Source organism: Phyllobates terribilis, unplaced genomic scaffold (assembly GCF_046119375.1).
Source record: "Phyllobates terribilis strain yellow unplaced genomic scaffold, ASM4611937v1 Scaffold_13__5_contigs__length_258822181, whole genome shotgun sequence".
NCBI classification, from domain to species: Eukaryota; Metazoa; Chordata; class Amphibia; order Anura; family Dendrobatidae; genus Phyllobates; species Phyllobates terribilis.
The window spans coordinates 35,255,983-35,283,755 of record NW_027362773.1 but is presented as its reverse complement, the minus strand read 5'-3'; positions in this window follow the sequence as shown (position 1 = coordinate 35,283,755).

Sequence of the window (27,773 nt, the reverse complement as noted above, 5' to 3'; positions counted from 1 at the left end):
GATGGTGCAGGGCAGCAGCAGTAACGACACGGAGTCAGTGATGCAGTCCAGGGCCTTTACTCACAGTTCTTATCCAGACCACGTCTGCAGGTAACGGCTGCCCACGTCGTACTGTGCTCACCAGGTGAGGGGCTCAGACAACTCCCAGATAACTTTGGAGCGCTTCACAGGACCCCCTTTGTGTGTCCTTTGTCTGGCCTTTCTTACCAATCCTTCTGTCTGGCTGCCTCGGGCCTCCTCTTGGTAAACTTGGTGCCAGTTTCCCTGACCCTATGTGGTGCCTTCCTAGCGGGTGTAGCAATTGGCTGCGCCACATAAAATGTCACAGCCTCCGGTTTCTAGCTGAGGGTCGTTTCCTGCCTCCACTAGTTTCGGGGACCGGTCTCCCCCTTTGGCCTGACCCCTTCACGCAGGTGGATTCGGGCGTGCGGTGGCGACTCGCCCGTCCACACCCCTGGGATCCCTTCATTCCTCGTTCCTGGAGCCTTCTCCGCTCCTCTTCCTTCCTTCTCCCTCTTCCAGGCCTGGGCCTCTGTTACTAGGCCCGCCTCCGGAGCAGAGCTCATGCAGAGCCCTTGCTCCCTGCCACTTCTGCTCAGACTTCTCCGCACTGAACTAAGATGGTGCCCACCTTTTATACTCCCTTCTCAATGCACCCAGGAACTGCTTCCTCCCTGCTCCTGCACTACAGGGTTCCCCTTCCTCAGTGTTCCCTCCCCCCACTCCAGCCAGGGACAGCTACTGTTGTGCCCATCTCAGAGGCATATTGGTCGCCCTGCCCCACGGCAATGTGGTGTAATGCATGCAGGTGTCGGGTCCTGATCCACACTCCATCCTTACCTGAGAGTGAGATATCACACCTCTGGGTGAGGTGCAATACCTCTGTAGCAACCGAGCCCTCAGGGTGCTACAGTTCCATTTATCTTCAGCCTAGGTGACGTATTGTGATACAGGGCCATGATTTTGGCTATAAAAGGGTCCCCTAGACCCCTACCCCAAGCTTTTTAAGAGAATCATATATGGCGTGCCAGGAGACTCTATGGAATGCTTTCTCAGCATCCAACGAGAGAATCTAATTACAATTTTTAACTGCATCTAGCCCAGGAAATACTTTGTGCCTAGTAGCAGTGTCTGCTAGTCATCGGATTATCCCGGCTGTTAAGCAAGCTACACCACCTGTAGTTTGTACACTTAATTTTTTCAAAGGAAATGCTTCGGGACCACGGGATACTCAGTGAAGAGCATCAGGAGGCACCCCAAGGCATAGGGGCTGGGATTGGCAGTAGGATGCCTTGCAGTGGACAGCCGAGCTCGATCCTTATAAAAGCTTTTTAACTGCAGCAGCTTTAGTGGACGCTACTGGAGATGGAATTACGCGGCTGCTGGCATGAGACTTGCCCTCCAATAGATCCTTGTAAATGGATTTAAAGTGTATTCATTCAAATTAGAGAGACAATTTAAATTAAAAAGCTTAGAGCTGCCTCCACCACAGGGGGGCTCGCTCGACCCACAAGCGGACAGGCACCAGTATTGGGAGAGGGGGGCTGGCCGTCAGGGTTCACGGCGGCTCTGGCACAAACCCGGCGACACGGAGGTGGCATGGGCAGGAGCGGACTGAACGTGTCGGCTTCTCACTTTTTGGATTTTAGAAGGGCATGACATGCCTATATCTTTGTCTCCCCCTCCTTTTACTCCTCCACCTCTTTTCTTTTCGCATGACTATATGTACTTGTCACTTTTCCATGTGTTAGTTGTGTCTTCTGAGCAGTTTGTCAGCTTTTGGACACCTTTGAAGGTGTTTTCTATGTGTTTCTATGTGTTTTTGTTTGCCTGCCATTGGTTTTAACGGTGTTCGAAGGTGTTCGACGAACAGTTCGATGAACAGTTCGGCGAACACACGGGTGTTCGACGAACCGAACCGAACTCGAACACTACGGGGGTGGCTCAACACTAGTTAGTATAGATGGACTAATAGAACAAATCCCACACACTGCTACAAGCCAAAATATTTTTTCAGAGCTAGATGCATAAAAAAATTGTATTGAATTTGCAACCTGGTGGAGGTTAGTATAGATGGACTAATAGAACAAGTCCCACACACTGCTACAAGCCGAAATATTTTTTCAGAGCTAGATGCAGAAAAAAATTATATTGAATTTGCAACCTGGTGGAGGTTAGTATAGCTGGACGATTAGAACAAGTCCCACACACTGTTACAAGCCAAAATATTTTTTCAGAGCTAGATGCAGAAAAAAATTATATTGAATTTGGAACCTGGTGGAGGTTAGTATAGATGGACTAATAGAACAAGTCCAACACACTGCTACAAGCAGAAATATTTTTTCAGAGCTAGATGCAGAAAAAAATGATATTGAATTTGCAACCTGGTGAAGGTTAGTATAGATGGACTAATAGAACAAGTCCCACACACTGCTACAAGCCAAAATATTTATTCAGTGCTAGATGCAGAAAAAAATTATATTGAATTTGCAACCTGGTAGAGGTTAGTATAGATGGACTAATAGAACAAGTCCCACACACTGCTAGAAGCCGAAATATTTTTTCAGAGCTAGATGCAGAAAAAAATTATATTGAATTTGCAACCTAGTGGAGGTTAGTATAGATGGACTAATAGAACAAGTCCCACACACTGCTACAAGCCAAAATATTTTTTCGTTGCTAGATGCAGAAAAAAATTAAATTGCATTTGCAACCTGGTGGTGGTTAGTATAGAAGGACTAAAAGAACAAGTCCCACACATTGTTACAAGCCTAAATATTTTTTCAGAGCTAGATGCAGAAAAAAATTATATTGAATTTGCAACCTGGTGGAGGTTAGTATAGATGGACTAATAGAACAAGTCCCACACACTGCTACAAGCCAAAATATTTTTTCAGAGCTAGATGCAGATAAAAATTATATTGAATTTGCAACCTATTGAAGGTTAGTATAGATGGACTAATAGAACAAGTCCCACATACTGCTACAAGCCGAAATATTTTTTCAGAGCTAGATGCAGAAAAAAATTGTATTGAATTTGCAACCTGGTGAAGGTTAGTATAGATGGACTAATAGAACAAGTCCTACACACTGCTACAAGCCGAAATATTTTTTCAGAGCTAGATGCAGAAAAAAATTATATTGAATTTGCAACCTGGTGGAGGTTAGTATAGATGGACTAATAGAACAAGTCCCACACACTGCTACAAGCCGAAATATTTTTCCGAGCTAGATGCAGAAAAAAATTAAATTGAATTTGCAATCTGGTGGAAGTTAGTATAGATGGACTAATAGAACAAGTCTCACACATTGCTACAAGCCGAAATATTTTTTAAGAGCTAGACGAAGAAAAAAATTATATTGAATTTGCAACTTGGTGGAGGTTAGTATAGATGGACTAATAGAAAAAGTCCCACACACTGCTGCAAGCCATAATATTTTTTCAGAGCTAGATGCAGAATAAAATTATATTGATTTGCAACCTGGTGGAGGTTAGTATAGATGGAATAATAGAACAAGTCCCACACATTGCTACAAGCCGAAATATTTTTTCAGAGCTAGATGCAGAAAAAAATTATATTGAATTTGCAACCTGGTGGAGGTTAGTATAGATGGACTAATAGAACAAGTCCCACACACTGCTACAAGCCGAAATATTTTTTCAGAGCTAGATGCAGAAAAAAATTGTATTGAATTTGCAACCTGGTGGAGGTTAGTATACATGGACCAATAGAACATGTCCCACACACTGCTACAAGCCGAAATATTTTTTCGGAGCTAGATGCAGAATAAAATTATATTGAATTTGCAACCTGGTAGAGGTTAGTATAGATGGACTAATAGAACAAGTCCCACACACTGCTACAAGCCGAAATATTTTTTAAGAGCTAGATGCAGAAAAAAATTGTATTGAATTTGCAACCTAGTGGAGGTTAGTATAGATGGACTAATAGAACAAGTCCCACACACTGCTACAAGCCGAAATATTTTTTCAGAGCTAGATGCAGAAAAAAATTATATTGAATTTGCAACCTGGTGGAGGTTAGTATAGATGGACTAATAGAACAAGTCCCACACACTGCTTCAAGCCAAAATATTTTTTCAGAGCTAGATGCAGAAAAAAATTATATTGAATTTGCAACCTAGTGGAGGTTAGTATAGATGGACTAATAGAACAAGTCCCACACACTGCTACAAGCCAAAATATTTTTTCGTTGCTAGATGCAGAAAAAAATTAAATTGCATTTGCAACCTGGTGGTGGTTAGTATAGAAGGACTAAAAGAACAAGTCCCACACATTGTTACAAGCCTAAATATTTTTTCAGAGCTAGATGCAGAAAAAAATTATATTGAATTTGCAACCTGGTGGAGGTTAATATAGATGGACTAATAGAACAAGTCCCACACACTGCTACAAGCCAAAATATTTTTTCAGAGCTAGATGCAGATAAAAATTATATTGAATTTGCAACCTGGTGAAGGTTAGTATAGATGGACTAATAGAACAAGTCCCACATACTGCTACAAGCCGAAATATTTTTTCAGAGCTAGATGCAGAAAAAAATTGTATTGAATTTGCAACCTGGTGAAGGTTAGTATAGATGGACTAATAGAACAAGTCCTACACACTGCTACAAGCCGAAATATTTTTTCAGAGCTAGATGCAGAAAAAAATTATATTGAATTTGCAACCTGGTGGAGGTTAGTATAGATGGACTAATAGAACAAGTCCCACACACTGCTACAAGCCGAAATATTTTTCCGAGCTAGATGCAGAAAAAAATTAAATTGAATTTGCAACCTGGTGGAAGTTAGTATAGATGGACTAATAGAACAAGTCTCACACATTGCTACAAGCCGAAATATTTTTTCAGAGCTAGACGAAGAAAAAAATTATATTGAATTTGCAACTTGGTGGAGGTTAGTATAGATGGACTAATAGAAAAAGTCCCACACACTGCTGCAAGCCATAATATTTTTTCAGAGCTAGATGCAGAAAAAAATTATATTGATTTGCAACCTGGTGGAGGTTAGTATAGATGGAATAATAGAACTAGTCCCACAAATTGCTACAAGCCGAAATATTTTTTCAGAGCTAGATGCAGAAAAAAATTGTATTGAATTTGCAACCTGGTGGAGGTTAGTATACATGGACCAATAGAACATGTCCCACACACTGCTACAAGCCGAAATATTTTTTCAGAGCTAGATGCAGAAAAAAATTATATTGAATTTGCAACCTGGTGGAGGTTAGTATAGATGGACTAATAGAACAAGTCCCACACACTGCTACAAGCCGAAATATTTTGTAAGAGCTAGATGCAGAAAAAAACTGTATTGAATTTGCAACCTAGTGGAGGTTAGTATAGATGGACTAATAGAACAAGTCCCACACACTGCTACAAGCCGAAATATTTTTTCAGAGCTAGATGCAGAAAAAAATTATATTGAATTTGCAACCTGGTGGAGGTTAGTATAGATGGACTAATAGAACAAGTCCCACACACTGCTTCAAGCCAAAATATTTTTTCAGAGCTAGATGCAGAAAAAAATTATATTGAATTTGCAACCTAGTGGAGGTTAGTATAGATGGACTAATAGAACAAGTCCCACACACTGCTACAAGCCAAAATATTTTTTCGTTGCTAGATGCAGAAAAAAATTAAATTGCATTTGCAACCTGGTGGTGGTTAGTATAGAAGGACTAAAAGAACAAGTCCCACACATTGTTACAAGCCTAAATATTTTTTCAGAGCTAGATGCAGAAAAAAATTATATTGAATTTGCAACCTGGTGGAGGTTAGTTTAGATGGACTAATAGAACAAGTCCCACACACTGCTGCAAGCCATAATATTTTTTCAGAGCTAGATGCAGAAAAAAATTATATTGATTTGCAACCTGGTGGAGGTTAGTATAGATGGAATAATAGAACAAGTCCCACACATTGCTACAAGCCGAAATATTTTTTCAGAGCTAGATGCAGAAAAAAATTGTATTGAATTTGCAACCTGGTGGAGGTTAGTATACATGGACCAATAGAACATGTCCCACACACTGCTACAAGCCGAAATATTTTTTCAGAGCCAGATGCAGAAAAAAATTATATTGAATTTGCAACCTGGTGGAGGTTAGTATAGATGGACTAATAGAACAAGTCCCACACCCTGCTACAAGCCGAAATATTTTTTAAGAGCTAGATGCAGAAAAAAATTGTATTGAATTTGCAACCTAGTGGAGGTTAGTATAGATGGACTAATAGAACAAGTCCCACACACTGCTACAAGCCGAAATATTTTTTCAGAGCTAGATGCAGAAAAAAATTATATTGAATTTGCAACCTGGTGTAGGTTAGTATAGATGGACTAATAGAACAAGTCCCACACACTGCTTCAAGCCAAAATATTTTTTCAGAGCTAGATGCAGAAAAAAATTATATTGAATTTGCAACCTGGTGGAGGTTAGTATAGATGGACTAATAGAACAAGTCCCACACACTGCTACAAGCCGAAATATTTTTCCGAGCTAGATGCAGAAAAAAATTAAATTGAATTTGCAACCTGGTGGAAGTTAGTATAGATGGACTAATAGAACAAGTCTCACACATTGCTACAAGCCGAAATATTTTTTCAGAGCTAGACGAAGAAAAAAATTATATTGAATTTGCAACTTGGTGGAGGTTAGTATAGATGGACTAATAGAAAAAGTCCCACACACTGCTGCAAGCCATAATATTTTTTCAGAGCTAGATGCAGAAAAAAATTATATTGATTTGCAACCTGGTGGAGGTTAGTATAGATGGAATAATAGAACAAGTCCCACACATTGCTACAAGCCGAAATATTTTTTCAGAGCTAGATGCAGAAAAAAATTATATTGAATTTGCAACCTGGTGGAGGTTAGTATAGATGGACTAATAGAACAAGTCCCACACACTGCTACAAGCCGAAATATTGTTTCAGAGCTAGATGCAGAAAAAAATTGTATTGAATTTGCAACCTGGTGGAGGTTAGTATACATGGACCAATAGAACTTGTCCCACACACTGCTACAAGCCGAAATATTTTTTCAGAGCTAGATGCAGAAAAAAATTATATTGAATTTGCAACCTGGTGGAGGTTAGTATAGATGGACTAATGGAACAAGTCCCACACTGCTATAATCCAAAATATTTTTTCAGAGCTAGATGCAGAAAAAAATTGTATTGAATTTGCAACCTGGTGGAGGTTAGTATACATGGATTAATAGAACAAGTCCCACACACTGCTACAAGAAGTAAAATTTTTTCAGAGCTAGATGCAGAAAAAAATTTAATTGCATTTGCAACCTGGTGGAGGTTAGTATAGAAGGACTAAAAGAACAAGTCCCACACATTGCTACAAGCCGAAATATTTTTTCAGAGCTAGATGCAGAAAAAAATTATATTGAATTTGCAACCTGGTGGAGGTTAGTATAGATGGACTAATAGAACATGTCCCACACACTGCTACAAGCCAAAATATTTTTTCGGAGCTAGATGCAGAAAAAAATTATATTGAATTTGCAACCTGGTGGAGGTTAGTATAGCTGGACTAATAGAACAAGTCCCACACACTGTTACAAGCCGAAATATTTTTTCAGAGCTAGATGCAGAAAAAAAATATATTGAATTTGCAATCTGGTGGAGGTTAGTATACATGGACTAATAGAACATGTCCCACACTCTGCTACAAGCCGAAATATTTTTTCAGAGCTAGATGCAGACAAAAATTATATTGAATTTGCAACCTGGTGGAGGTTAGTATAGATGGACTAATAGAACAAGTCACACACACTGCTACAAGCCGAAATATTTTTTCAGAGCTAGATGTAGAAAAAAATTATCTTGAATTTGCAACCTGGTGAAGGTTAGTATAGATGGACTAAAAGAACGAGTCCCACACACTGCTACAAGCCGTAATATTTTTTCAGAGCTAGATGCAGAAAAAAATTTAATTGCATTTGCAACCTGGTGGAGGTTAGTATAGAAGGACTAAAAGAACAAGTCCCACACATTGCTACAAGCCGAAATATTTTTTCAGAGCTAGATGCAGAAAAAAATTATATTGAATTTGCAACCTGGTGGAGGTTAGTATAGATGGACTAATAGAACATGTCCCACACACTGCTACAAGCCAAAATATTTTTTCGGAGCTAGATGCAGAAAAAAATTATATTGAATTTGCAACCTGGTGGAGGTTAGTATAGATGGACTAATAGAACAATTCCCACACATTGCTACAAGCCGAAATATTTTTTCAGAGCTAGATGCAGAAAAAAATTGTATTGAATTTGCAACCTAGTGGAGGTTAGTATAGATGGACTAATAGAACCAATCCCACACACTGCTACAAGCCGAAATATTTTATCAGAGCTAGATGCATAAAAAAATTGTATTCAATTTGCAACCTGGTGAAGGTTAGTATAGATGTACTAATAGAACAAGTCCCACACACTGCTCCAAGCCAAAATATTTTTTCTGAGCTAGATGCAGAAAAAAATTATATTGAATTTGCAACCTGGTGGTGGTTAGTATAGCTGGACTAATAGAACAAGTCCCACACACTGTTACAAGCCAAAATATTTTTTCAGAGCTAGATGCAGAAAAAAATTATATTGAATTTGCAACCTGGTGGAGGTTAGTATAGATGGACTAATAGAACAAGTCGCACACACTGCTACGAGCCAAAATATTTTTTCAGAGCTAGATGCAGAAAAAAAAAAGTGAATTTGCAACCTGGTGGAGGTTAGTATACATGGAGTTATAGAACAAGTCCCACACACTGCTAAAAGCTGAAATATTTTTTCAGAGCTAGATGCAGAAAAAAATTGTATTGAATTTGCAACCTAGTGGAGGTTAGTATAGATGTACTTATAGAACAAGTCCCACACACTGCTACAAGCCAAAATATTTTTTCAGAGCTAGATGCAGAAAAAAATTATATTGAATTTGCAATCTGGTGGAGGTTAGTATAGATGGACTAATAGAACAAGTCCCACACACTGCTACAAGCCAAAATATTTTTTCAGAGCTAGATGCAGAAAAAAATTATATTGAATTTGCAACCTGGTGGAGGTTAGTATAGATGGACTAATAGAACAAGTCCCACACACTGCTATGAGCCAAAATATTATTTCAGAGCTAGATGCAGAAAAAAATTATATTGAATTTGCAACCTTGTAGAGGTTAGTATAGATGGACTAATAGAACAAGTCCCACACACTGCTACACGCCAAAATATTTTTTCAGAGCTAGATGCAGAAAAAAATTATATTGAATTTGCAACCTGGTGGAGGATAGTATAGATGGCCTAATAGAACAAGTCCCACACACTGCTACAAGCCGAAATATTTTTTCAGAGCTAGATGCAGAAAAAAATTATATAGAATTTGCAACCTGGTTGAGGTTAGTATACATGGACTAATAGAACAAGTCCCACACACTGCTACAAGCCGAAATATTTTTCAGAGCTAGATGAAGAAAAAAATTGTATTGAATTTGCAGCCTAGTGGAGGTTAGTATAGATGGACTAATAGAACAAGTCCCATACATTGCTACAAGCCAAAATATTTTTTCAGAGCTAGATGCAGAAAAAAAATATATTGAATTTGCAACCTGGTGGAGGTTAGTATACATGGACTAATAGAACATGTCCCACACAGTGCTACAAGCCAAAATATTTTTTCGGAGATAGATGCAGAAAAAAATTATATTGAATTTGCAACCTGGTGGAGGTTAGTATAGATGGACTAATAGAACAAGTCCCACACACTGCTACAAGCCGAAATATTTTTTCAGAGCTAGATGCAGAAAAAAATTGTATTGAATTTGCAACCTAGTGGAGGTTAGTATAGATGGACTAATAGAACAATTCCCACACATTGCTACAAGCCGAAATATTTTTTCAGAGCTAGATGCAGAAAAAAATTGTATTGAATTTGCAACCTAGTGGAGGTTAGTATAGATGGACTAATAGAACTAATCCCACACACTGCTACAAGCCGAAATATTTTATCAGAGCTAGATGCATAAAAAAATTGTATTCAATTTGCAACCTGGTGAAGGTTAGTATAGATGGACTAATAGAACAAGTCCCACACACTGCTCCAAGCCAAAATATTTTTTCTGAGCTAGATGCAGAAAAAAATTATATTGAATTTGCAACCTGGTGGTGGTTAGTATAGCTGGACTAATAGAACAAGTCCCACACACTGTTACAAGCCAAAATATTTTTTCAGAGCTAGATGCAGAAAAAAATTATATTGAATTTGCAACCTGGTGGAGGTTAGTATAGATGGACTAATAGAACAAGTCGCACACACTGCTACGAGCCAAAATATTTTTTCAGAGCTAGATGCAGAAAAAAAGAAGTGAATTTGCAACCTGGTGGAGGTTAGTATAGATGGACTAATAGAACAAGTCCCACACCCTGCTACAAGCCGAAATATTTTTTAAGAGCTAGATGCAGAAAAAAATTGTATTGAATTTGCAACCTAGTGGAGGTTAGTATAGATGGACTAATAGAACAAGTCCCACACACTGCTACAAGCCGAAATATTTTTTCAGAGCTAGATGCAGAAAAAAATTATATTGAATTTGCAACCTGGTGGAGGTTAGTATAGATGGACTAATAGAACAAGTCCCACACACTGCTTCAAGCCAAAATATTTTTTCAGAGCTAGATGCAGAAAAAAATTATATTGAATTTGCAACCTGGTGGAGGTTAGTATAGATGGACTAATAGAACAAGTCCCACACACTGCTACAAGCCGAAATATTTTTCCGAGCTAGATGCAGAAAAAAATTAAATTGAATTTGCAACCTGGTGGAAGTTAGTATAGATGGACTAATAGAACAAGTCTCACACATTGCTACAAGCCGAAATATTTTTTCAGAGCTAGACGAAGAAAAAAATTATATTGAATTTGCAACTTGGTGGAGGTTAGTATAGATGGACTAATAGAAAAAGTCCCACACACTGCTGCAAGCCATAATATTTTTTCAGAGCTAGATGCAGAAAAAAATTATATTGATTTGCAACCTGGTGGAGGTTAGTATAGATGGAATAATAGAACAAGTCCCACACATTGCTACAAGCCGAAATATTTTTTCAGAGCTAGATGCAGAAAAAAATTATATTGAATTTGCAACCTGGTGGAGGTTAGTATAGATGGACTAATAGAACAAGTCCCACACACTGCTACAAGCCGAAATATTGTTTCAGAGCTAGATGCAGAAAAAAATTGTATTGAATTTGCAACCTGGTGGAGGTTAGTATACATGGACCAATAGAACATGTCCCACACACTGCTACAAGCCGAAATATTTTTTCAGAGCTAGATGCAGAAAAAAATTATATTGAATTTGCAACCTGGTGGAGGTTAGTATAGATGGACTAATGGAACAAGTCCCACACTGCTATAATCCAAAATATTTTTTCAGAGCTAGATGCAGAAAAAAATTGTATTGAATTTGCAACCTGGTGGAGGTTAGTATACATGGAGTTATAGAACAAGTCCCACACACTGCTACAAGCTGAAATATTTTTTCAGAGCTAGATGCAGAAAAAAATTGTATTGAATTTGCAACCTAGTGGAGGTTAGTATAGATGTACTAATAGAACAAGTCCCACACACTGCTACAAGCCAAAATATTTTTTCAGAGCTAGATGCAGAAAAAAATTATATTGAATTTGCAACCTGGTGGAGGTTAGTATAGATGGACTAATAGAACAAGTCCCACACACTGCTACAAGCCAAAATATTTTTTCAGAGCTAGATGCAGAAAAAAATTATATTGAATTTGCAACCTGGTGGAGGTTAGTATAGATGGACTAATAGAACAAGTCCCACACACTGCTATGAGCCAAAATATTATTTCAGAGCTAGATGCAGAAAAAAATTATATTGAATTTGCAACCTTGTAGAGGTTAGTATAGATGGACTAATAGAACAAGTCCCACACACTGCTACACGCCAAAATATTTTTTCAGAGCTAGATGCAGAAAAAAATTATATTGAATTTGCAACCTGGTGGAGGATAGTATAGATGGCCTAATAGAACAAGTCCCACACACTGCTACAAGCCAAAATATTTTTTCAGAGCTAGATGCAGAAAAAAATTATATAGAATTTGCAACCTGGTTGAGGTTAGTATACATGGACTAATAGAACAAGTCCCACACACTGCTACAAGCCGAAATATTTTTCAGAGCTAGATGAAGAAAAAAATTATATTGAATTTGCAGCCTAGTGGAGGTTAGTATAGATGGACTAATAGAACAAGTCCCATACATTGCTACAAGCCAAAATATTTTTTCAGAGCTAGATGCAGAAAAAAAATATATTGAATTTGCAACCTGGTGGAGGTTAGTATACATGGACTAATAGAACATGTCCCACACAGTGCTACAAGCCAAAATATTTTTTCGGAGCTAGATGCAGAAAAAAATTATATTGAATTTGCAACCTGGTGGAGGTTAGTATAGATGGACTAATAGAACAAGTCAAACACACTGCTACAAGCCAAAATATTTTTTCAGAGCTAGATGCAGAAAAAAAAGATATTGAATTTGCAACCTGATGGAGGTTAGTATAGATGGACTAATAGAACCAATCCCACACACTGCTACAAGCCGAAATATTTTATCAGAGCTAGATGCAGAAAAAAATTGTATTCAATTTGCAACCTGGTGGAGGTTAGTATAGATGGACTAATAGAACAAGTACCACACACTGCTCCAAGCCAAAATATTTTTTCTGAGCTAGATGCAGAAAAAAATTATATTGAGTTTGCAACCTGGTGGTGCTTAGTATAGCTGGACTAATAGAACAAGTCCCACACACTGTTACAAGCCAAAATATTTTTTCAGAGCTAGATGCAGAAAAAAATTATATTGAATTTGCAACCTGGTGGAGGTAAGTATAGATGGACTAATAGAACAAGTCACACACACTGCTACGAGCCGAAATATTTTTTCAGAGCTAGATGCAGAAAAAAAAAAAGTGAATTTGCAACCTGGTGGAGGTTAGTATACATGGACTAATAGAACAAGTCCCACACACTGCTACAAGCTGAAATATTTTTTCAGAGCTAGATGCAGAAAAAAATTGTATTGAATTTGCAACCTAGTGGAGGTTAGTATAGATGGACTAATAGAACAAGTCCCACACACTGCTACAAGCCAAAATATTTTTTCAGAGCTAGATGCAGAAAAAAATTATATTGAATTTGCAACCTGGTGGAGGTTAGTATAGATGGACTAATAGAACAAGTCCCACACACTGCTGCAAGCCGAAATATTTTTTCAGAGCTAGATGCAGAAAAAAATTATATTGAATTTGCAACCTGGTGGAGGTTAGTATAGATGGACTAATAGAACAAGTCCCACACACTGCTACACGCCAAAATATTTTTCCAGAGCTAGATGCAGAAAAAAATTATATTGAATTTTCAACCTGGTGGAGGATATTATAGATGGCCTAATAGAACAAGTCCCACACACTGCTACAAGCCGAAATATTTTTTCAGAGCTAGATGCAGAAAAAAATTATATAGAATTTGCTACCTGGTTGAGGTTAGTATACATGGACTAATAGAACAAGTCCCACACACTGCTACAAGCCGAAATAATTTTTCAGTGATAGATGCAGAAAAAAGTTACATTGAATTTGCAACCTGGTGGAGGATAGTATAGATGGACTAATAGAACAAGTCCCACACACTGCTACAAGCAGAAATATTTTTTCAGAGCAAGATGCAGAAAAAAATTATATTGAATTTGCAACCTAGTGGAGATTAGTATAGATGGACTAATAGAACAAGTCCCACACACTGCTACAAGCCGAAATATTTTTTCAGAGCTAGATGGAGAAAAAAATTATATTGAATTTGCAACCTGGTGGAGGTTAGTATCGATGGACTAATAGAACATGTCCCACACACTGCTACAAGCCAAAATATTTTTTCGGAGCTAGATGCAGAAAAAAATTATATTGAATTTGCAACCTGGTGGAGGTTAGTATAGATGGACTAATAGAACAAGTCAAACACACTGCTACAAGCCAAAATATTTTTTCAGAGCTAGATGCAGAAAAAAATGATATTGAATTTGCAACCTGATGGAGGTTTGTATAGATGGACTAATAGAACAAATCCCACACACTGCTACAAGCCGAAATATTTTTTCAGAGCTAGATGCAGAAAAAAATTATATTGAATTTGCAACCTGGTGGAGGTTAGTATAGATGGACTAATAGAACAAGTCGCACACACTGCTATGAGCCGAAATATTTTTTCAGAGCTGGATGCAGAAAAAAAAAAAAGTGAATTTGCAACCTGGTGGAGGTTAGTATACATGGACTAATAGAACAAGTCCCACACACTGCTACAAGCCGAAATATTTTTTCAGAGCTAGATGCAGAAAAAAATTGTATTGAATTTGCAACCTAGTGGAGGTTAGTATAGATGGACTAATAGAACAAGTCCCACACACTGCTACAAGCCAAAATATTTTTTCAGAGCTAGATGCAGAAAAAAATTATATTGAATTTGCAACCTGGTGGAGGTTAGTATAGATGGATTAATAGAACAAGTCCCACACACTGCTACAAGCAGAAATATTTTTTCAGAGCTAGATGCAGAAAAAAATTATATTGAATTTGCAACCTGGTGGAGGTTAGTATAGATGGACTAATAGAACAAGTCCCACACACTGCTATGAGCCAAAATATTATTTCAGAGCTAGATGCAGAAAAAAATTATATTGGATTTGCAACCTGGTGGAGGTTAGTATAGATGGACTAATAGAACAAGTCCCACACACTGCTACACGCCAAAATATTTTTTCAGAGCTAGATGCAGAAAAAAATTATATTGAATTTGCAACCTGGTGGAGAATAGTATAGATGGCCTAATAGAACAAGTCCCACACACTGCTACAAGCCGAAATATTTTTTCAGAGATAGATGCAGAAAAAAATTATTTGGAATTTGCAACCTGGTTGAGGTTAGTATACATGGACTAATAGAACAAGTCCCACACACTGCTACAAGCCGAAATATTTTTTCAGTGCTAGATGCAGAAAAAAATTATATTGAATTTGCAACCTGGTGGAGGATAGTAGAGATGGACTAATAGAACAAGTCCCATACACTGCTACAAGCAGAAATATTTTTTCAGAGCAAGATGCAGAAAAAAATTATATTGAATTTGCAACCTAGTGGAGATTAGTATAGATGGACTAATAGAACAAGTCCCACACACTGCTACAAGCCGAAATATTTTTTCAGATCTAGATGCAGAAAAAAATTATATTGAATTTGCAACCTGGTGGAGGTTAGCATAGATGGACTAATAGAACATGTACCACACACTGCTACATGCCAAAATATTTTTTTGGAGCTAGATGCAGAAAAAAATTATATTGAATTTGCAACCTGGTGGAGGTTAGTATAGATGGACTAATAGAACAAGTCAAACACACTGCTACAAGCCAAAATATTTTTTCAGAGCTAGATGCAGAAAAAAATGATATTGAATTTGCAACCTGATGGAGGTTAGTATAGATGGACTAATAGAACAAATCCCACACACTGCTACAAGCCGAAATATTTTTTCAGTGCTAGACGCAGAAAAAAATTATATTGAATTTGCAACCTGGTGGAGGATAGTATAGATGGACTAATAGAACAAGTCCCACACACTGCTACAAGCAGAAATATTTCTTCAGAGCAAGATGCAGAAAAAAATTATATTGAATTTGCAACCTAGTGGAGGTTAGTATAGATGGACTAATAGAACAAGTCCCACACACTGTTACAAGCCGAAATATTTTTTCAGAGCTTGATGCAGAAAAAAATTATATTGAATTTGCAACCGGGTGGAGGTTAGTGTAGATGGACTAATAGAACAAGTCGCCCACACTGGTAAAAGCCGAAATATTTTTTCAGAGCTAGATGCAGAAAAAAAATATATTGAATTTGCAACCTGGTGGAGGTTAGTATACATGGACTAATAGAACAGGTCCCACACACCGCTACAAGCCGAAATATTTTTTCAGAGCTAGATGCAGAAAAAAATTGTATTGAATTTGCAACCTAGTGGAGGTTAGTTTAGATGGACTAATAGAACAAGTCCCACACACTGCTAAAAGCCAAAATATTTTTTCAGAGCTAGATGCAGAAAAAAATTATATTGAATTTGCAACCTGGTGGAGTTTAGTATATATGGACTAATAGAACAAGTCCCACACACTGCTGCAAGCCGAAATATTTTTTCAGAGCTAGATGCAGAAAAAAATTATATTGAATTTGCAACCTGGTGGAGGTTAGTATAGATGGACTAATAGAACAAGTCCCACACACTGCTACGAGCCAAAATATTATTTCAGAGCTAGATGCAGAAAAAAATTATATTGAATTTGCAACCTGGTGGAGGTTAGTATAGATGGACTAATAGAACAAGTCCCACACACTGCTACAAGCCAAAATATTTTTTCAGAGCTAGATGCAGAAAAAAATGATATTGAATTTGCAACCTGGTGGAGGTTAGTATAGATGGACTAATAGAACAAGTCCCACACACTGCTACAAGCCAAAATATTTTTTCAGAGCTAGATGCAGAAAAAAATTATATTGAATTTGCAACCTGGTGGAGTTTAGTATATATGGACTAATAGAACAAGTCCCACACACTGCTGCAAGCCGAAATATTTTTTCAGAGCTAGATGCAGAAAAAAATTATATTGAATTTGCAACCTGGTGGAGGTTAGTATAGATGGACTAATAGAACAAGTCCCACACACTGCTACGAGCCAAAATATTATTTCAGAGCTAGATGCAGAAAAAAATTATATTGAATTTGCAACCTGGTGGAGGTTAGTATAGATGGACTAATAGAACAAGTCCCACACACTGCTACAAGCCAAAATATTTTTTCAGAGCTAGATGCAGAAAAAAATGATATTGAATTTGCAACCTGGTGGAGGTTAGTATAGATGGACTAATAGAACAAGTCCCACACACTGCTACAAGCCAAAATATTTTTTCAGAGCTAGATGCAGAAAAAAATGATATTGAATTTGCAACCTGGTGGAGGTTAGTATAGATGGACTAATAGAACAAGTCGCACACACTGCTACGAGCCGAAATATTTTTTCAGAGCTAGATGCAGAAAAAAAATATATTGAATTTGCAACCTGGTGGAGGTTAGTATACATGGACTAATAGAACAAGTCCCACACACTGCTACAAGTCGAAATATTTTTTCAGAGCTAGATGCTGAAAATAATTATATTGAAATTGCAACCTGGTTGAGGTTAGTATAGATGGACTAATAGAACAAGTCCCACACACTGCTACAAGCCGAAATATTTTTTCAGAGCTAGATGCAGAAAAAAATTATATTGAATTTGCAACCTGGTGCAGGATAGTATAGATGGACTAATAGAAGAAGTCCCACACACTGCTACAAGCCAAAATATTTTTTCAGAGCTAGATGCAGAAAAAATTGTATTGAATTTGCAACCTGGTGGAGGTTAGTATAGATGGACTAATAGAACAAGTCCCACACACTGCTACAAGCAGAAATATTTTTTCAGATCTAGATGCAGAAAAAAATTATATTGAATTTGCAACCTGGTGGAGGTTAGTATAGATGGACTAATAGAACAAGTCCCACACACTGCTACAAGCCGAAATATTTTTTCAGAGCTAGATGCATAAAAAAATTATATTGAATTTGCAACCTGGTGGAGGTTAGTATAGATGGAATAATAGAACAAGTCCCACACACTGCTACAAGCCGAAATATTTTTTCAGAGCTAGATGCATAAAAAAATTATATTGAATTTGCAACCTGGTGGAGGTTAGTATAGATGGAATAATAGAACAAGTCCCACACACTGCTACATGCCGAAATATTTTTGCAGAGCTAGATGCAGAAAAAAATTATATTGAATTTGCAACCTGATGGAGGTTAGTATTAGAGATGAGCGTTGTTCGACTCGAACTTTTCGTCAATCTCAAATTCAAGCTGTTTTGGGCGGTGTTCGAGCCGTTCGGCCAACACGAACGATTTGAGAAAAATTTGGCTGTTCGAGGTTATGTTCGATAACTGTTCGTGCACCAAAATCATAACTGGATTTTTTCTCAGTAAGATGAAAATTAATGTTAATACGCAGTTTGAGTGTACAGCGGGGTGGGGGGATGGGGCAAGGGATGGATCTCTGCAGGAATAATGAAGATCTCCGTATTTTTTTCTCTTTCCCGCATTTACAGTGGGGAGGTGCAATCTGTCAGCCTATCAGCAGCGCACACATGGAGCGAAGTGCTTTTTTTCACACAAGCAAGGGCATGTGTCATTGGCAGTGTATGTCACATGTCCTTGCCCTATAAGACCAAGCCATTTTCCCCGTCGCCACCATTTTCTCACTGCTGCAGCTGCGTGCTAGACGGCACCGCTGCTGCTGTGTGCGCTATACCTTGTTAATTTCAAGCCAATTTTCGCACAAATCTACAGATAGCTTGGGAGTAGGGAATAGTTGTGATTGCAGTCCTTTTAAGGACTAGGTTACAGCATTTCCTACGACTTTTATCAGGCAGGTCTGTGCTCTTAAATAGATAGATTGTGGGAGTAAAGACTAATTGTAATTGCAGTCCTTTTCAGGACTAGGTTACATCAGTTCCTATCAGGTTGTGCCAGGCAGGTCTGTGCCAGTGCTGTGCAAGTTTTTTTCACAGCATTTGGCTGAATCTAGCAAAGCTAATCCTTTTTGGCCTATTGCAGAGTGTGTTAGTCAGTGGAGTAGCCTATCTGTGTTGCAAGATATACCACCTGTGTATAGAATACCAATTTTTTTACTGCACCTAGTGAAGTAAAATCTTTTGGGCATAGCATCATTCTATTAGTCCATCTATACTGACCTCCATCAGGTTGCAAATTGAATATAATTTTTTTCTGCATCTAGCTCTGAAAAAATATTTGGGCTTCTAGCTGTGTGTGGGACTTGTTCTATTAGTCCATCTATACTGACCTCCATCAGGTTGCAAACTGAATATAATTTTTTCTGCATCTAGCTCTGAAAAAATATTTGGCCTTCTAGCAGTGTGTGGGACTTGTTCTATTAGTCCATCTATACTGACCTCCATCACGCTGTAAATTCAAAATAATTTATATCTGCATCTAGCTCTGAAAAAATATTTGGCCTTCTAGCAGTGTGTGGGACTTTCTCTATTAGTCCATCTATACTGACCTCCATCAGGTTGCAAATTAAAAATAATTTTTATCTGCATCTAGCTCTGAAAAAATATTTGGCCTTCTAGCAGTGAGTGGGACTTTCTCTATTAGTCCATCTATACTGACCTCCATCAGGTTGCAAATTATAAATAATTTATATCTGCATCTAGCTCTGAAAAAATATTTGGCCTTCTAGCAGTGTGTGTGACTTTCTCTATTAGTCCATCTATACTGACCTCCATCAGGTTGCAAATTAAAAATAATTTATATCTGCATCTAGCTCTGAAAAAATATTTGGCCTTCTAGCAGTGTGTGGGACTTTCTCGATTTGTCCATCTATACTGACCTCCATCAGGTTGCAAATTAAAAATAATTTTTTGTCTGCATCTAGCTCTGAAAATATATTTGGCCTTCTAGCAGTGTGTGGGACTTTCTATATTAGTCCATCTATACTGACCTCCATCAGGTTGCAAACTGAATATATTTTTTTCTGCATCTACCTCTGAAAAAATATTGGGCTTCTAGCTGTGTGTGGGACTTGTTCTATTAATCCATCTATACTGACCTCCATCAGGTTGCAAACTGAATATAATTTTTTTCTGCATCTACCTCTGAAAAAATATTTGGGCTTCTAGCTGTGTGTGGGACTTGTTCTATTAGTCCATCTATACTGACCTCCATCAGGTTGCAAACTGAATATAATTTTTTTCTGCATCTAGCTCTGAAAAAATATTTGGCCTTCTAGCAGTGTGTGGGACTTTCTCTATTTGTCCATCTATACTGACCTCCATCAGGTTGCAAACTGAATATATTTTTTTCTGCATCTACCTCTGAAAAAATATTTGGGCTTCTAGCTGTGTGTGGGACTTGTTCTATTAGTCCATCTATACTGACCTCCATCAGGTTACAAACTGAATATAATTTTTTTCTGCATCTAGCTCTGAAAAAATATTTGGCCTTCTAGCAGTGTGTGGGACTTTCTCTATTTGTCCATCTATACTGACCTCCATCAGGTTGCAAACTGAATATAATTTTTTTCTGCATCTACCTCTGAAAAAATATTTGGGCTTCTAGCTGTGTGTGGGACTTGTTCTATTAATCCATCTATACAGACCTCCATCAGGTTGCAAACTGAATATAATATTTTTCTGCATCTACCTCTGAAAAAATATTTGGGCTTCTAGCTGTGTGTGGGACTTGTTCTATTAGTCCATCTATACTGACCTCCATCAGGTTGCAAACTGAATATAATTTTTTTCTGCATCTAGCTCTGAAAAAATATTTGGCCTTCTAGCAGTGTGTGGGACTTTCTCTATTTGTTCATCTATACTGACCTCCATCAGGTTGCAAACTGAATATATTTTTTTCTGCATCTACCTCTGAAAAAATATTTAGGCTTCTAGCTGTGTGTAGGACTTGTTCTATTAGTCCATCTATACTGACCTCCATCAGGTTGCAAATTGAATATAATTTTTTTCTGCATCTAACCCAGCCAATAATTTTGGCCTAATACCACAGTTTGGCCTCTCAGCTCTGCTCGGTTCCCATCCATTGTTTTTTTGTGCAAACAACTCCAGAATTGTGAATTAGTTAACCACCAAAATGAGTGGAAAAAGGCCTGCTGCTGGTGGGAAGGGGAATAGGCGTGTTGGGAAGGGGAAAAAAGGTTGTGTCCGTGGGCTAGGTGTTAAAGCAACAGTAACATCTGCAGAAGAAAGACCATCTTCCAGCCAAACTAAAATGTCTACTTCTTTTAGCGGACAATGTGATAAGATCCCTTTCTTACGGCCACGCCAATCGCTACAAATTCCAGATGAGGCACAAAAACAGCAGGTGCTTCAACGGATATCAAGTGCTCCTGTAAGTGGGCTCTCCTCCACATCAACTTCAACATCACAAATACTCCAGTCCTCAAAGGTGTCACCCCAATCGCACTTGCTTCCTCACAGCTCCCAAATCTCCAGCTGCCCGTCTGAGTATGAGGTAGAACAGATGGTTGAGTCTGCAGAGCTGTTTACTCATACTATAGCCTGGGAATCAGAGGTCGACTACAGCGCTTCTGTGAATCCAGAGGAGGAAACGATCTGCACTGATGCCCAGAATCTTTATGAGTCGGATCCAGGACCAGACACAGAAGGTTCTGACCATAATGTAGACCCTCATTCCCAAACTGTAACTCCTGTTGGTGGAGACAATGAGGAAGACGATGATGAGACTCAAATACCTGATTGGAGCGACAAGTTTAGTTTTTTTTTCAGGGCAGGAACAGGTTGGCTCTGAGGACGACGGGTGTGATAATGCACAGGGTGATGATGATGAGGTTGGAGATCCCACTTACTGTCAACCCACAGTCAGCCAAGAGATGAGGTCAGCAGAGGAGGTGGAGGAAGATGCTAGTGACGACGAGGTCAGGTTGCTCCTTCCTGGACAGAGACGTAGTACTGGAAGCACGTCAACAACTGCATCCTCAAACACAACTCTGCCTCTCACCACAAGTCGTGGTGGCTCTTCAGGTCGCATGGGTGCTAAGCCTTGCATAGCCTGGGCATTTTTTCAGATCGATAAAGATGACCCAACTCGTGTTATCTGTAACATTTGTCAGCAAAAGCTAAGTAGAGGCCAAAAAATACATAGTTTGAGTACTTCATGCATGAACCAGCACATGGACATGAAGCATAAGTTGCAGTGGGAAGCTCAGTGTGCTACAATGCGGCCTAGCTGGCCGGGCCAACCACCGTCTGCCATATCTTGTGCATCCGTGGCCTCTTCATCCTCTGTGACTGGGGGGACAGCAGTCACACCTGTTTTGGGGCGCAGACCTGCCACCTCTTTACCCGCAACAGCCAGCGTGATTGGCAGGTCATCATTTTCTTTGGAGGTGGTAACACCAGCTGGTGTTGAGTGCTGTCCGACATCGATAGCACCACCTTTGGATCAAGGCAACCTAACATGTCCGCCTGCATCTTCCTCACAGACCGGCAGTTTGCCGGGGACACCCTTATCAACCCCGTCTAAGCACAATAGCCAGCCCTCGGTCCCTCAGATGTGGACAAGTAAAAGACCATTTCCTCCTAGCCATGAGAAAGCTAAGAGGTTGAATTTCACCATCTGCAAGCTCTTGGCTACAGAAATGCTGCCTTTCCGCCTGGTGGACACAGAGGATTTTCGAGACCTTATGTCCGTCGCAGTGCCCCAGTACCAGATGCCCAGTCGGCACTACTTCTCAAAGAAAGGTGTGCCTGAGCTCCACCAGCATGTCGCACACAACATCACCGCTTCTTTGAGAAACTCTGTGTGTGACAGGGTGCATTTCACCACAGACACTTGGACGAGTTGGCATGGACAGGGGCGTTACATGTCGCTGACTGGGCACTGGTAACTATGCTGACAGCAGGACAAGGGGCTGCTGTCCAAGTCTTGCCTTTCCCATGAGTTGTGCTTCAATCCTCTTTATGTCAAAGTTCCTCCACTGCTTCTGCCTCCTCAACCTCCTGTCAGTCTTCCATCTGCACCCAAAGCCTGTCTGGTCATGCCACAAGCTTTCTAACTGCGCAGAAGGGATCCTGCACACCTCCTTACTATGCTGGCGACGAAGATGTTTAGTGCTGACGATGCCATTATCAGCATGACTATTCCGGTGATTTACATGCTGGAGCACATGTTAAACAGAATTCAGAGTCAGGTGGTGGCACAAGAGGAGGTGGAGGAAGTAGAGGAGGAGGAGTTGTATGCGGAAGGGCTAACATCTGCAAGGTCCAGACGGTCGGCAGCACCAAGGCGGCAGGCATGTGAGGGTGGGGGAGATGGTTTTACCAGGGCGCATGGTAGCAGCCAAACTAGTGAGGAAGGTGCAGGAGCCCAGGAAGAAGTGGAGGACGAACTGATGGAAGACTCATCAGATGAAGGAGACCTTGATCACATTTCTGTTGTGCGAGGTTGGGGGGAGAGGACAGAGGAATGAAGCATGATTGTTACCTTGCCACCAACACTACAGGGACTTGGTGCTCCTGGATGCGCAACACATATGAGTGCCTTCTTGCTGCACTACCTGCAACATGACCCTCGAATTGTGAGAATTAGAAATAATCCTGACTACTGGGTTGCCACACTGTTAGATCCCCGGTACAAAAGTAAATTTGCCGAAATTATTCCTGCCATAGAAAGGGATGCACGCATGCAGGAGTATCAGCAGAGACTGTTGCAGAATCTTACATGTGCTTTTCCACAAAAACACCAGTGGTGCACGTAGTGAATCTCACAGTTCCAACTTGCCAACCGTGGGACCGTCAAGTGTTCAGCACTCAAACCGTAACAGAACCACAGTATCTGCTGGTAACATCAATTTTGCGGAATCATTTCACCACTTTTTTAGCCCATCCTTTGCAAGGCCACAGGAGACAAGAAGTCTGACATATAGTCAACGCCTAGAGACGATGGTACTGGAGTATCTCCAAGTAAACATTGAAGCCATGACTGTGTCACTGGACCCTTCCTCTTTTTGGGCTTCCAATCTGGATAAATGGCCGGAGCTAGCCACTTACGCCTTGGAGATCTTGTCATGCCCCGCAGCCAGCGTTCTGTCTGAACGTGTGTTCAGCGCTGCTGGTGGTGTGCTGACAGATAAGCGCACGCGGCTCTCCACTGATAATGTAGACAGACTCACGTTCATAAAGATGAACAAATCATGGATCCGAAACGACTTTTCTACCCCTGTGTCATCCTGGGGAGAGTAAAAGCTTGATGATTAGTTAAAATCACCCTACCAACCGTTTTAAGCTTTCAAATTACTAATCATGTTTATCTGTATCTTGGCTGAAAATAATTTGGGCTTTGTAGCAGTGTGCAGCACTGATTCTATTAGGCCATCTATAATAAGCTCCACCAGATTTAAAATTACTAATCATGTTTATCTGTATCTTGACTGGAAAATAATTTGGGCTTTGTAGCAGTGTGCAGCACTGATCCTATTAGGCCATCTATACTAAGCTCCACCAGATTTAAAATTAATAATAATTTTTAGCTGCATCTAGCCCGGAAAATAATTTTGGGGCTCCGAGATGCGCAAGACACATAAGTGCCTTCTTGCTGCACTACCTGCAAAATGACCCTCATATTGTCAGAATTTGAAGTAATCATGACTACTGCGTTGCCACACTCTTAGCTCCCCCAAACTTTTCGATCAACCTTTTCATTTTAATAAAGACCAAAAAAATGGTCATTTTTGAAATTATAAGCATTAGCAGGTTATTAGAAACTGAAATCAAACAGTTTTCAACTCAAAACTTTATTCTAGGTGATGTTACATTTTCACATAGGACCCCTTGTTCGAAATGAGCTTCTGAACTTTCTCGTCCATTGAATTTGTCAGGTTTTGGATGGTTTCTGCTTCAATTGTTTTGAGGACAGAATACCCTCCCAGAGCTGTTGCTTAGATGTGAACTGCCTCCCGCCATCATAGACACTCCTTTTGATGATGCTCCAGAGATTCTGAATGGGGTAGAGGTCAGGGGAGCATGGGGGTCACACCATAAGTTTGTCCCCTTTTATGCCCATATCAGCCAGAGATGCAGATGTTTTATGTGCAGCATGAGATGGCGCATTATCATGCAAAAAAATGATCTTGCTGTGAAATACACGGTTCTTCTTCTTGAACCATGGCAGGAAGTGCTGTTTGAGAAAATCCACATACATTATGGAGTTCATCTTTAGCGCCTTCAGGGATCCTAAAGGGGCCGACAATCTCTCTCCCCATGATTCCAGCCCAAAACATTACTCCACCTCCTCCTTGTTGGCGCTGTAGCCGTGTTTGCGTGGGGTGTCCATCAACCAGCCATCCTCCACTCCATCCATCTTGACCATCGAGCGCTGCACGGCACTCATCCGTGAACAAAACAGTTTTGAAATCAGTCTTCATGTAATGTTCGGCCCACTGGAGCCGTTCCTGCTTGTGTAAAGTGGATAGAGGAGGTCGACAGGATGGCGTATGCACAGCTGCAAACCTCTGAAGGACCCTGCATCTTGTTGTTCGGGGGACGTTGAAGGCACCAGCAGCTTCAAAAACTTGTCTGCTGCTATGACAAGGCTTTTTTGCCGCTGCTCTTTTAACCTGACGTAATTGCCTGTAGGAAAGAGTCCTCAATTTGCCCTTATCAGCACGCACACGTGTGTACTGTGAATCAGCTACATACTTCTTGATTGCCAAGACACTTCATCCTGATCATCGCACAATGTTGATTGTAGTCATGCCTTGACCTAAACACTCCACAATTTGTTGCTTCTCAGCAGCCGACACATCCTTTTTCTTTCCCATTTTGGCAGAAAATGTAGGCTGCTTAATAATGTGAGACAGCCTTCTTAAGTAGTCTTGCCTTTCATTGGACACACCTGCCAAACTAATTAGCACAGGTGTCTGCAATTGCTTACAGTGATATAAAGAGCCCTGACACACATCACCATCAATGAGTTTAACTGACAAACAAACAAATTCTTCCCTTATCACTCCTAAACACTTTTTGCATAATAATTTGGAACTCAGTGTACATGTGCTTTTCCACAAAACACCAGTGGTTCATGTAGTGAATCTTACAGTTCTAACTTGCCAACCGTGGTCTGTATGGAGTTGTTCAATAAAGGGCCCAAAATTAAGATAACATAGATGGGAGAGGTCTCTATGAATAGGAATTCCTAAGTATTTGATACCCTGTGAGGGCCAGGCAAAGGGAAAGTTGGACTGGATGGAATCCTATATGGATTTGGGGAGGGAGACATCGAGGGCCTCAGACTTCGCTGCATTGATTCTAAAATTTGACCATGTAACAAAGTGATCTATTTCAGCCATAACAGCATGGATGGATATATGTGATTGAGTGATATATACTAGGACATCATCAGCAAATAGAGAGCACTTGTACTCGGTGCCTCCCACCTCAATCCACCTAATATTGGGGTTATGGCGAATTGATGAGAGCAGGTGCTCCATCACTAGGATGTATAAGAGAGGGGACAGAGGACATCCCTGCCTTGTCCCATTGGTGATTGTGAAAGGTGATGAAAATGTTCTGATGCACCCCCTGGGCCTTGGGACACCCGGAGCCGGACCCTTTTTGGTGGATTCTGGTGGTTGTAGTCTTCGTGGCGGCGACCGGTTCCGTGGCTCAGGGTGGTCAAACCAGTGGCGGAACTATTTATGTGGTTTTGATGTTTAAATGTCCGACTACGCCACCCGTGGATTGCGGTCAGAGTGAACCGCCGCTGCAGGGCAGACCGCTGAGGCTGGTGTTGTGGGTGCAGCAGAGCGTAGAATAACTCCCCACGGGAGGAGTATAGCCTCAGGGCAGTGTATGCGGAGGATGGGGGTGATGGTGCAGGGCAGCAGCAGTAACGACACGGAGTCAGTGATGCAGTCCAGGGCCTTTACTCACAGTTCTTATCCAGACCACGTCTGCAGGTAACGGCTGCCCACGTCGTACTGTGCTCACCAGGTGAGGGGCTCAGACAACTCCCAGATAACTTTGGAGCGCTTCACAGGACCCCCTTTGTGTGTCCTTTGTCTGGCCTTTCTTACCAATCCTTCTGTCCGGCTGCCTCGGGCCTCCTCTTGGTAAACTTGGTGCCAGTTTCCCTGACCCTATGTGGTGCCTTCCTAGCGGGTGTAGCAATTGGCTGCGCCACATAAAATGTCACAGCCTCCGGTTTCTAGCTGAGGGTCGTTTCCTGCCTCCACTAGTTTCGGGGACCGGTCTCCCCCTTTGGCCTGACCCCTTCACGCAGGTGGATTCGGGCGTGCGGTGGCGACTCGCCCGTCCACACCCCTGGGATCCCTTCATTCCTCGTTCCTGGAGCCTTCTCCGCTCCTCTTCCTTCCTTCTCCCTCTTCCAGGCCTGGGCCTCTGTTACTAGGCCCGCCTCCGGAGCAGAGCTCATGCAGAGCCCTTGCTCCCTGCCACTTCTGCTCAGACTTCTCTGCACTGAACTAAGATGGTGCCCACCTTTTATACTCCCTTCTCAATGCACCCAGGAACTGCTTCCTCCCTGCTCCTGCACTACAGGGTTCCCCTTCCTCAGTGTTCCCTCCCCCCACTCCAGCCAGGGACAGCTACTGTTGTGCCCATCTCAGAGGCATATTGGTCGCCCTGCCCCACGGCAATGTGGTGTAATGCATGCAGGTGTCGGGTCCTGATCCACACTCCATCCTTACCTGAGAGTGAGATATCACACCTCTGGGTGAGGTGCAATACCTCTGTAGCAACCGAGCCCTCAGGGTGCTACAGTTCCATTTATCTTCAGCCTAGGTGACGTATTGTGATACAGGGCCGTGATTTTGGCTATAAAAGGGTCCCCTAGACCCCTACCCCAAGCTTTTTAAGAGAATCATATATGGCGTGCCAGGAGACTCTATGGAATGCTTTCTCAGCATCCAACGAGAGAATCTAATTACAATTTTTAACTGCATCTAGCCCAGGAAATACTTTGTGCCTAGTAGCAGTGTCTGCTAGTCATCGGATTATCCCGGCTGTTAAG